Here is a 12,277-nt window from a genome sequence, read left to right on the forward strand (position 1 = left end):
AGGCACTTCCAGTCATCAAGGGAAGAAATGTGAGAATCCTCACGGACAATGCGACAGCAGTAGCCTACCTAAACCACCAGGGGGGCACCAGGTCAGTGGAACTAATGAGGATTTCCCACTTTATATTCAGGCTGGCAGAACTTCACCTTCTCTCCCTCTCAGCTCTACATCTCAGGGGGGTAGACAACTGCAGAGCGGACTTCCTGAGCCGACATCAGCTGCACCAGGGGGAGTGGGAGTTAAATCAGGAAGTATTCCAGCAGATTTGCCTTCTATGGGGCTATCCACAGATAGACCTATTCGCCTCCCGTCAGAACAGGAAGACCAAAGTATTCTATTCCCTATGCCAGTCGGACAAGCCACTAGCGCTGGACGCGCTTGCACAATCATGGCAGAGGGGTCTACTCTACGCCTTCCCGCCTATTCGACTCCTACCACGAGTCATCAGGAAGATCAGGCAGGACAAGGCACATATAATATTAATTGCTCCATTTTGGCCCAGAAGGGTATGGTTCACTTGGCTCCGCAAGATGTCTCTAGCGGATCCCTGGGTTCTACCAGAACGAACGGATCTCCTGAACCAGGGCCCAGTATACCATCCAGGAATTGGGAGCCTCCATCTGACAGCCTGGCTTTTGAGAGGCAGTTACTGAGAGACCGTGGACTCTCGGACGAGGTAATATCTACTATGCTGGCCAGCAGGAAAAAGGTCACTTCGGACATTTACTTCAGAACCTGGAGGACCTTTCTCCGATTCGTTGGTCATCCCGTTAACATCCTGGAACCACCCAACATCCCTCTGGTTCTAGATTTCCTACAAGAAGGTCTCAAAAAGCACCTCAGGCCAAGTACTATCAAGGTACAAATTTCTGCCCTCAGTGTACTGTACGACTTTAAGCTGGCAGAGCATCCTTGGGTCAAGCGCTTTGTTAACGCAGCAGTAAGGCTCCACCCGTCAGTGAGAAACAAGCTGCCACCATGGGATTTAAATCTGGTGCTCTCAGGACTAACAACATCCCCCTTCGAGCCAATTGCAGAGATACAGATCAGATTTCTTTCCTGGAAAGTGGCATTCCTTCTAGCAATCACTTCCGCTAGAAGAGTTGGAGAGATCAGAGCTTTCTCCATCACTCAGCCCTACATGGTTATTAGAGATGATAGAATCACACTCTCCCCTGATCCGGCCTTCCTTCCTAAGGTAGTGTCAGAATTTCACAGATCTCAAGAGGTTATCCTTCCTTCCTTTTGTGTAGATGCATCTAACGATATGGAGGCTTTATTTCACACGTTAGACGTTAGGCGTGCTATAATACACTACCTTGAAGTTACCAGGGAATGGAGGATAGATAACAATATCCTGATAGCTTTCCAGGGGAAGAATAGAGGTAGGGCAGCCTCTTCACAGACGATATCTAGGTGGATTAGACAGGCCATCAAGGAATGCTATAGAAGTGGTAATAAGGAACTTCCTACTTCTATAACAGCACACTCTACTAGAGCAGTCTCTACTTCATGGGCTGAGAGGGCCGCAGTGTCTATAGAAGAGATATGTAGAGCAGCTACCTGGAGTTCCCCGCATACATTCTTCAGACATTATAGGTTGCAACTCTCTCCTTCGGAGGATCTTAGCTTTGGCCGTAGAGTCCTACAGGCGGTAGTCCCTCCCTAGGCGGATATTCCTAGTCTACTCTCCAGGGGTGCCGTCATAGGGCGAGAGGAGAAAATATAAAATTACTAACCGGTAATTTCTTTTCTTTGAGCCTATGACGGCACCCCGCCTATACCCACCCATTATAAGTTATTACACTTAATTTAGGTTATGCACATAGGAAGATAGTTATATATTCTAAGATACTTTCACTTGCCTAGCACACATGTGTTACACTTGTTGCTGTGTGTCCTTTTCTACATGTATGTTTGTTAAGCCTTCGCTCCTAGGTTCTTGCTAACAGACTGGCGTGAGTGGGGCGAGATGCTTCTTTTAAAGGTCCAGTGGTCCTGTTTCCTGTCCAATGGGAGGAGGTGGTCCTCTCCAGGGGTGCCGTCATAGGCTCAAAGAAAAGAAATTACCGGTTAGTAATTTTATATTTTCCTGATTGGTCCATTTGCGTACTCGCCCCCTTAGGGTACGTTTACACAGAAAGATTTATCTGACAGATTTTGGAAGCCAAAGCCAGGAATGGATTTGAAAAGAGGAGAGATCCCAGTCTTTCCTTTATGACTGGATCCCTGTTTATAGTCTGTTCCTGGTTTTGGCTTCAAAGATCTGACAGATAAATCTGTCTGTGTAAACGCACCATAAGCTTTCTTTCCTGCCCACTGCTGTCATTACTATTGCTCACTAAACACAGGACTGTTTTTTTCACTGATTTTGCATCACATCACCCCAGTATGTATTCCATACTAGCTGACGATGTAGCAGAGCTGACGTACGCATGGTGTATCCATGTGCTGCATAACGGGCATCTGTTTACTGGGGGTGGGGGGTGTAGTGTAGGGGTAGATCTCTGCTTGCTGACTGTGAATGAAAACATTCTAGTTCCATCCAGACTCCAAGAACATCTATAACATTTAGAATATGCATAGCCGTGACGCAAAGACAGGTACATATGCCTGCCTTCACTGACAGCAAGCAGAGATAGAACTATAACTTCACATATCAAAGAGACCAAGGCTCATAGACGCATGTAAGTCTATGGAAGCAGCACAGGTGCATGGAGATGATGCAGATAGTGTCTCATGGGGTTGACATTTAAGTGACACTTACACTTTAAACTTTGGGGGACATTTACTATTAAGTCTAAAACATGCTGAAGCTTTGGCTGTCCAGGCATAATGAGACTTGTAGTTTTCCAACAGCAGGAGGGCAGTGAGTTTGACACCCTTGCCTTATAGCAGCAGAATTCCATGGCTGTGGCCTGTCCCTCTTCTTCACAGATGCGCTAACTTCAATGGGTCATCCATGCACTGCCCAGAGGAGAAAGTTACTACTGAGGTTCCTTTAGTAACCCCTGTGGCAGCTCAGCAGTCCATAAGGTCCATGCTCGGAATTGCAAATATTGCCCCCTAAGTTACTTCTATACACGGCTATCTGTCTGGTATTGAGAATGTGACCTCTGACACATGGTGGGGCTGGGGTATAACTATAGGGGTAGCGGTTGTCTGGTGGCACATGGTGGGGCTGGGGTATAACTATAGGGTTAGCAGTTATTCTGTGGCACATGGTAGGGCTGGGGTATAACTATAGGGGTAGCAGTTGTCCCCTGGGACATGGTGGGGCTGGGGTATAACTATAAGGGGTAGCAGTTGTCCTGTGGCACATGGTGGGGCTGGGGTATAACTATAGGGGTGGCAGTTGCCCTCTGGCACATGGTGGAGCTGGGGTATAACTATAAGGGGTAGCAGTTGTCCTGTGGTACATGGTGGGGCTGGGTTATAACTATAAGGGGTAGCAGTTGTCCTGTGGTACATGGTGGGGCTGGGGTATAACTATAGGGGTAGCAGTTGCCCTCTGGCACATGGTGGGGCTGGGGTATAACTATAGGGGTAGCAGTTGTCCTGTGGTACATGGTGGGGCTGGGGTATAACTATAGGGGTAGCAGTTGTCCTGTGGTACATGGTGGGCCTGGGGTATAACTATAGGGGTAGCAGTTGTCCTGTGGCACATGGTGGGGCTGGGTTATAACTATAGGGGTAGCAGTTATCCTGTGGTACATGGTGGGGCTGGGGTATAACTATAGGGGTAGCAGTTGCCTTCTGCTACATGGTGGGGCTGGGGTATAACTATAGGGGTAGCAGTTGTCCTGTGGCACATGGTGGGGCTGGGGTATAACTATAGGGGTAGCAGTTGCCTTCTGCTACATGGTGGGGCTGGGGTATAACTATAGGGGTAGCAGTTGTCCTCTGGTACATGGTGGGGTTGGGGTATAACTATAGGGGTAGCAGTTGTCCTGTGGCACATGGTGGGGCTGGGTTATAACTATAGGGGTAGCAGTTATCCTGTGGTACATGGTGGGGCTGGGGTATAACTATAGGGGTAGCAGTTGTCCTCTGGTACATGGTGGGGTTGGGGTATAACTATAGGGGTAGCAGTTGTCCTGTGGCACATGGTGGGGCTGGGGTATAACTATAGGGGTAGCAGTTATCCTGTGGTACATGGTGGGGCTGGGGTATAACTATAGGGGTAGCAGTTATCCTGTGGTACATGGTGGGGCTGGGGTATAACTATAGGGGTAGCAGTTGCCCTCTGGCACATGGTGGGGCTGGGGTATAACTATAGGGGTAGCAGTTATTCTGTGGCACATGGTAGGGCTGGGGTATAACTATAGGGGTGGCAGTTGCCCTCTGGCACATGGTGGAGCTGGGGTATAACTATAAGGGGTAGCAGTTGTCCTGTGGTACATGGTGGGGCTAAGGTATAACTATAGGGGTAGCAGTTGTCCTGTGGCACATGGTGGGGCTGGGGAATAACTATAGGGGTCGCAGTTATTCTGTGGCACATGGTGGGGCTGGGGTATAACTATAGGGGTAGCAGTTGTCCTGTGGCACATGGTGGGGCTGGGTTATAACTATAGGGGTAGCAGTTATCCTGTGGTACATGGTGGGGCTAAGGTATAACTATAGGGGTAGCAGTTGTCCTGTGGCACATGGTGGGGCTGGGGAATAACTATAGGGGTAGCAGTTGTCCTGTGGCACATGGTGGGGCTGGGGTATAACTATAGGGGTAGCAGTTGTCCTCTGGCACATGGTGGGGGTGGGGTATAACTATAGGGGTAGCAGTTGTCCTCTGGTACATGGTGGGGCTGGGGTATAGCTATAGGGGTAGCAGTTGTCCTCTGGCACATGGTGGGGCTGGGGTATAACTATAGGGGTAGCAGTTGTCCTCTGGCACATGGTGGGGCATAACTATAGGGGTAGCAGTTGCCCTCTGGCACATGGTGGGGCTGGGGTATAACTATAGGGTTAGCAGTTATTCTGTGGCACATGGTAGGGCTGGGGTATAACTATAGGGGTGGCAGTTGTCCTCTGGCACATGGTGGGGCTGGGGTATAACTATAGGGGTAGCAGTTATCCTGTGGTACATGGTGGGGCTGGGGTATAACTATAGGGGTAGCAGTTGCCCTCTGCTACATGGTGGGGCTGGGGTATAACTATAGGGGTAGCAGTTGTCCTCTGGTACATGGTGGGGTTGGGGTATAACTATAGGGGTAGCAGTTGTCCTGTGGCACATGGTGGGGCTGGGGTATAACTATAGGGGTAGCAGTTATCCTGTGGTACATGGTGGGGTTGGGGTATAACTATAGGGGTAGCAGTTGGCAGTTATCCTGTGGTACATGGTGGGGCTGGGGTATAACTATAGGGGTAGCAGTTATCCTGTGGCACATGGTGGGGCTGGGGTATAACTATAGGGGTAGCAGTTGTCCTGTGGCACATGGTGGGGCTGGGGTATAACTATAGGGGTAGCAGTTGTCCTGTGGTACATGGTGGGGCTGGGGTATAACTGTAGGGGTAGCAATTGCCCTCTGCTACATGGTGGGGCTGGGGTATAACTATAGGGGTAGCAGTTGTCCTCCGGCACATGGTGGGGCTGGGGTATAACTATAGGGGTAGCAGTTGCCCTCTGGCACATGGTGGGGCTGGGGTATAACTATAGGGGTAGCAGTTGTCCTGTGGCACATGGTGGGGCTGGGGTATAACTATAGGGGTAGCAGTTGCCCTCTGGCACATGGTGGGGCTGGGGTATAACTATAGGGGTAGCAGTTGTCCTGTGGCACATGGTGGGGCTGGGGTATAACTATAGGGGTAGCAGTTGCCCTCTGGCACATGGTGGGGCTGGGGTATAACTATAGGGGTAGCAGTTGTCCTGTGGCACATGGTGGGGCTGGGGTATAACTATAGGGGTAGCAGTTGTCCTGTGGTACATGGTGGGGCTGGGGTATAACTATAGGGGTAGCAGTTGCCCTCTGGCACATGGTGGGGCTGGGGTATAACTATAGGGGTAGCAGTTGTCCTGTGGCACATGGTGGGTCTGGGGTATAACTATAGGGGTAGCAGTTGTCCTGTGGCACATGGTGGGGCTGGGTTATAACTATAGGGGTAGCAGTTATCCTGTGGTACATGGTGGGGCTGAGGTATAACTATAGGGGTAGCAGTTGTCCTCTGGCACATGGTGGGGCATAACTATAGGGGTAGCAGTTATCCTGTGGTACATGGTGGGGCTGAGGTATAACTATAGGGGTAGCAGTTGTCCTCTGGCACATGGTGGGGTATAACTATAGGGGTAGCAGTTGCCCTCTGGGACATGGTGGGGCTGGGGTATAACTATAGGGGTAGCAGTTGTCCTCTGGCACATGGTGGGGCTGGGGTATAACTATAGGGGTAGCAGTTGTCCTGTGGCACATGGTGGGGCTGGGGTATAACTATAGGGGTAGCAGTTGTCCTGTGGCACATGGTGGGGCTGGGGTATAACTATAGGGGTAGCAGTTGTCCTGTGGCACATGGTGGGGCTGGGGTATAACTATAGGGGTAGCAGTTGTCCTCTGGCACATGGTGGGGCTGGGGTATAACTATAGGGGTAGCAGTTGTCCTGTGGGGCTGGGGTATAACTATAGGGGTAGCAGTTGTCCTCTGGCACATGGTGGGGGTGGGGTATAACTATAGGGGTAGCAGTTGTCCTGTGGCACATGGTGGGGCTGGGGTATAACTATAGGGGTAGCAGTTGTCCTGTGGCACATGGTGGGGCTGGGGTATAACTATAGGGGTAGCAGTTGTCCTGTGGCACATGGTGGGTCTGGGGTATAACTATAGGGGTAGCAGTTGTCCTGTGGCACATGGTGGGGCTGGGTTATAACTATAGGGGTAGCAGTTATCCTGTGGTACATGGTGGGGCTGAGGTATAACTATAGGGGTAGCAGTTGTCCTCTGGCACATGGTGGGGCATAACTATAGGGGTAGCAGTTATCCTGTGGTACATGGTGGGGCTGAGGTATAACTATAGGGGTAGCAGTTGTCCTCTGGCACATGGTGGGGTATAACTATAGGGGTAGCAGTTGCCCTCTGGGACATGGTGGGGCTGGGGTATAACTATAGGGGTAGCAGTTGTCCTCTGGCACATGGTGGGGCTGGGGTATAACTATAGGGGTAGCAGTTGTCCTGTGGCACATGGTGGGGCTGGGGTATAACTATAGGGGTAGCAGTTGTCCTGTGGCACATGGTGGGGCTGGGGTATAACTATAGGGGTAGCAGTTGTCCTCTGGCACATGGTGGGGCTGGGGTATAACTATAGGGGTAGCAGTTGTCCTGTGGGGCTGGGGTATAACTATAGGGGTAGCAGTTGTCCTCTGGCACATGGTGGGGGTGGGGTATAACTATAGGGGTAGCAGTTGTCCTGTGGCACATGGTGGGGCTGGGGTATAACTATAGGGGTAGCAGTTGTCCTGTGGCACATGGTGGGGCTGGGGTATAACTATAGGGGTAGCAGTTGTCCTGTGGCACATGGTGGGTCTGGGGTATAACTATAGGGGTAGCAGTTGTCCTGTGGCACATGGTGGGGCTGGGTTATAACTATAGGGGTAGCAGTTATCCTGTGGTACATGGTGGGGCTGAGGTATAACTATAGGGGTAGCAGTTGTCCTCTGGCACATGGTGGGGCATAACTATAGGGGTAGCAGTTATCCTGTGGTACATGGTGGGGCTGAGGTATAACTATAGGGGTAGCAGTTGTCCTCTGGCACATGGTGGGGTATAACTATAGGGGTAGCAGTTGCCCTCTGGGACATGGTGGGGCTGGGGTATAACTATAGGGGTAGCAGTTGTCCTCTGGCACATGGTGGGGCTGGGGTATAACTATAGGGGTAGCAGTTGTCCTGTGGCACATGGTGGGGCTGGGGTATAACTATAGGGGTAGCAGTTGTCCTGTGGCACATGGTGGGGCTGGGGTATAACTATAGGGGTAGCAGTTGTCCTGTGGCACATGGTGGGGCTGGGGTATAACTATAGGGGTAGCAGTTGTCCTGTGGGGCTGGGGTATAACTATAGGGGTAGCAGTTGTCCTCTGGCACATGGTGGGGGTGGGGTATAACTATAGGGGTAGCAGTTGTCCTGTGGCACATGGTGGGGCTGGGGTATAACTATAGGGGTAGCAGTTGTCCTGTGGCACATGGTGGGGCTGGGGTATAACTATAGGGGTAGCAGTTGTCCTGTGGCACATGGTGGGTCTGGGGTATAACTATAGGGGTAGCAGTTATCCTGTGGTACATGGTGGGGCTGAGGTATAACTATAGGGGTAGCAGTTGTCCTCTGGCACATGGTGGGGCATAACTATAGGGGTAGCAGTTATCCTGTGGTACATGGTGGGGCTGAGGTATAACTATAGGGGTAGCAGTTGTCCTCTGGCACATGGTGGGGTATAACTATAGGGGTAGCAGTTGCCCTCTGGGACATGGTGGGGCTGGGGTATAACTATAGGGGTAGCAGTTGTCCTCTGGCACATGGTGGGGCTGGGGTATAACTATAGGGGTAGCAGTTGTCCTGTGGCACATGGTGGGGCTGGGGTATAACTATAGGGGTAGCAGTTGTCCTGTGGCACATGGTGGGGCTGGGGTATAACTATAGGGGTAGCAGTTGTCCTGTGGCACATGGTGGGGCTGGGGTATAACTATAGGGGTAGCAGTTGTCCTCTGGCACATGGTGGGGCTGGGGTATAACTATAGGGGTAGCAGTTGTCCTGTGGGGCTGGGGTATAACTATAGGGGTAGCAGTTGTCCTCTGGCACATGGTGGGGGTGGGGTATAACTATAGGGGTAGCAGTTGTCCTGTGGCACATGGTGGGGCTGGGGTATAACTATAGGGGTAGCAGTTGTCCTGTGGCACATGGTGGGGCTGGGGTATAACTATAGGGGTAGCAGTTGTCCTGTGGCACATGGTGGGTCTGGGGTATAACTATAGGGGTAGCAGTTGTCCTGTGGCACATGGTGGGGCTGGGTTATAACTATAGGGGTAGCAGTTATCCTGTGGTACATGGTGGGGCTGAGGTATAACTATAGGGGTAGCAGTTGTCCTCTGGCACATGGTGGGGCATAACTATAGGGGTAGCAGTTATCCTGTGGTACATGGTGGGGCTGAGGTATAACTATAGGGGTAGCAGTTGTCCTCTGGCACATGGTGGGGTATAACTATAGGGGTAGCAGTTGCCCTCTGGGACATGGTGGGGCTGGGGTATAACTATAGGGGTAGCAGTTGTCCTCTGGCACATGGTGGGGCTGGGGTATAACTATAGGGGTAGCAGTTGTCCTGTGGCACATGGTGGGGCTGGGGTATAACTATAGGGGTAGCAGTTGTCCTCTGGCACATGGTGGGGCTGGGGTATAACTATAGGGGTAGCAGTTGTCCTGTGGGGCTGGGGTATAACTATAGGGGTAGCAGTTGTCCTCTGGCACATGGTGGGGGTGGGGTATAACTATAGGGGTAGCAGTTGTCCTGTGGCACATGGTGGGGCTGGGGTATAACTATAGGGGTAGCAGTTGTCCTGTGGCACATGGTGGGGCTGGGGTATAACTATAGGGGTAGCAGTTGTCCTGTGGCACATGGTGGGGCTGGGGTATAACTATAGGGGTAGCAGTTGTCCTGTGGCACATGGTGGGGCTGGGGTATACCTATAGGGGTAGCAGTTGTCCTCTGGCACATGGTGGGGCTGGGGTATAGCTATAGGGGTAGCAGTTGTCCTCTGGCACATGGTGGGGCTGGGGTATAACTATAGGGGTAGCAGTTGTCAGTCCCGCCTCTTAATACTCCCACCCTCCATTTCTTTTGAAACAAGACCCAAATGACAAAGTAATATTAATTTTTTTTTATTATTTTCCTATAAAATAAAAAACACACAGAGCAGTCTGAACGAAATGAATATATAAAAAAAATCAATAGCATTTGTATCATTCAACAGATCCGTATGGGAAATTTCCTCCCGAGCGGAGACTAAAATGAAAACATCCACAGAATATTCATTGCCGATTGTGTGTGGTATCAGTTCACGAATAGAAGCTAGATCTAAAACAGAAGCCAAATCTACATTAAAGACGTTGTGGAACATATACAAAAACACATGGCAATCCGAAGTGGGAGATTATCTTCTGTATGCACCCTGTATTTCATGGTCTACCCCCGTATTCAAGTATGCATAAGGTGCAGTGCAATGAAATGCTCTACTCGACGGATGTAAACTGGGTAACTATATCAACTTCTGAATGAAAGAGCCCCCCCCAAGTGGGAAAACACACTAGTAAATATAAGAAAATCCATTATAACTATCTGCTGGAAAGATGGGTGCCAGCCAATAAAGCTCACCTTGTATGCTCACTGTCTAGTCCCTTCACTATGGCCCACATTTATCAGTGTACAACAGTTTTTGTGCCTTAAAGGGTTACTCCATATCTGGCATAACGGCTCTGTACATTGGTATAGTGGTGGTGGTGACGTCTGGCAGCTCCCATTCCCGTTCCCAGACCATGAATGGGCTTTCACGAATCTAACAAAGTTATAGAGAAGGGTGTGCCTTTTACCATACTTGATGTGGGCCGTAATCTCTATATGCCAATATGGCACTCAAAACAGCTTCCTCAGGGTTTTCACCACTTAACTAGTTCGCTATTAAAGGGGTTATCCTAGATTAGAAAAAAACACAGCTACTTGCAAAAACAGCGCCATCCCTGTCCTCAGGTTGTGTGTGGTACTACAATTCATTTTTATTCACTTCAATCGAACTGAGCTGCAAAACCCCAAACTGAGGACAGGAGAGGTGCTGTTTCTGGAAGAAAGCGGCCATGTATTTGCAAGCCTGTAAAGCTTAGTGTCTAACTATATAGCTACACTTAAAACTTCCAAAGGGGTGGCGCCCATCTTTTTCAGGACTAACTGAATACGGCTCAGTTCATACTTAGATTTTTAGGCATATTGAAAGTATACGCCAATGTTTTGATGAGTTCCTATGTCACGATGATTTTCCTTATGGCATATACTGGGTTGGTATGTATATTGTATAAATGTGGTGTGGTCTATTACTCTTTTCTATAAAGAAGGGCACAGTTAAAAATTTATATTGTATTTTCTTTCCCTAATAGATGTCAATGGCTGACATATATCACTTTTTCATACGTCAGGCATTACTCCTAGCAGATACCTTTAGCAATCCTAAAAAAATGAAGTGTGAACTGAGCCCAACTCTGCGTATACCAATAAGAAATGTCACCCAGCTTTCCCAATTTCCTGCTCAGTTATCTATTAACTTACTGCTCCTAGCTGATCAGGACTCTCGGAAAGCTGGGTGGCTTCTAAGATGGTTGTTATATATAAACAGATAGAATGATGTTTTACATTTACTAGTGTATACACATATACACTATGGGGAAGATTTATCAAACATGGTGTAAAATGAAACGGTCTCAGTTGCCCCTAGCAACCAGATTCCACCTTTCATTTTCCAAAGAGTCTGTGAGGAATGAAAGGTGGAATCTGATTGGTTGCTAGGGGCAACTGAGCCAGTTTCACTTTACACCATGGGCGAGATTTATCAAGCATGGTGTAAAGTGAAACTGGCCCAGTTGCCCCTAGCAACCAATCAGATTTCACCTTTCATTCCTCACAGACTCTTTGGAAAATGAAAGTAGGAATCTGATTGGTTGCTAGGGGCAACTGAGCCAGTTTCACTTTACACCATGTTTGATAAATCTCTGTATGTATATATATATATATATGTATATGTATATATATATACACGATCCATAGTAGAAAGGTCAGAACAAATTAAGAAGGAGAATATTGGTGAATACCGAAGGCCATAGGTCAGTATCAGAGCTGAGGATTATCCATATTAATGTGCAAAGCTATACAAGGCTTAACCCCGCCTCAGTGATCAGGGACAGCTATGAAATGAACCCAGTAACATCAAAGCCTCACCTATATACCAGTGTGGACTGATATCACAATAACATACACCAACAGTCAATAGAAGAACCTATAAATTACTCGTAATAGTAAAAACAAAGGTTACAGTCAAGCAGTAAGAAAGATAACCTGTCACTATAGGTCACTGGACCCTGCTTGGCCTGGAGGCTTGCACTCTTTATACCCCCCCCCCCAATGACCCAGTTTGGCCACATACATCTAACTTTATTAGGGTCTAATACCTGGTGACAGATTATCCTTACATCCTCCAGGTTTCTTTGTTCTTGTCAAAATATATATCTCAGGGAACACACCATTATTGCTCCATCTTTTCTAGTTA

The sequence above is a fragment of the Dendropsophus ebraccatus genome, chromosome 1, assembly GCF_027789765.1.
Source record: "Dendropsophus ebraccatus isolate aDenEbr1 chromosome 1, aDenEbr1.pat, whole genome shotgun sequence".
NCBI lineage: Eukaryota > Metazoa > Chordata > Amphibia > Anura > Hylidae > Dendropsophus > Dendropsophus ebraccatus.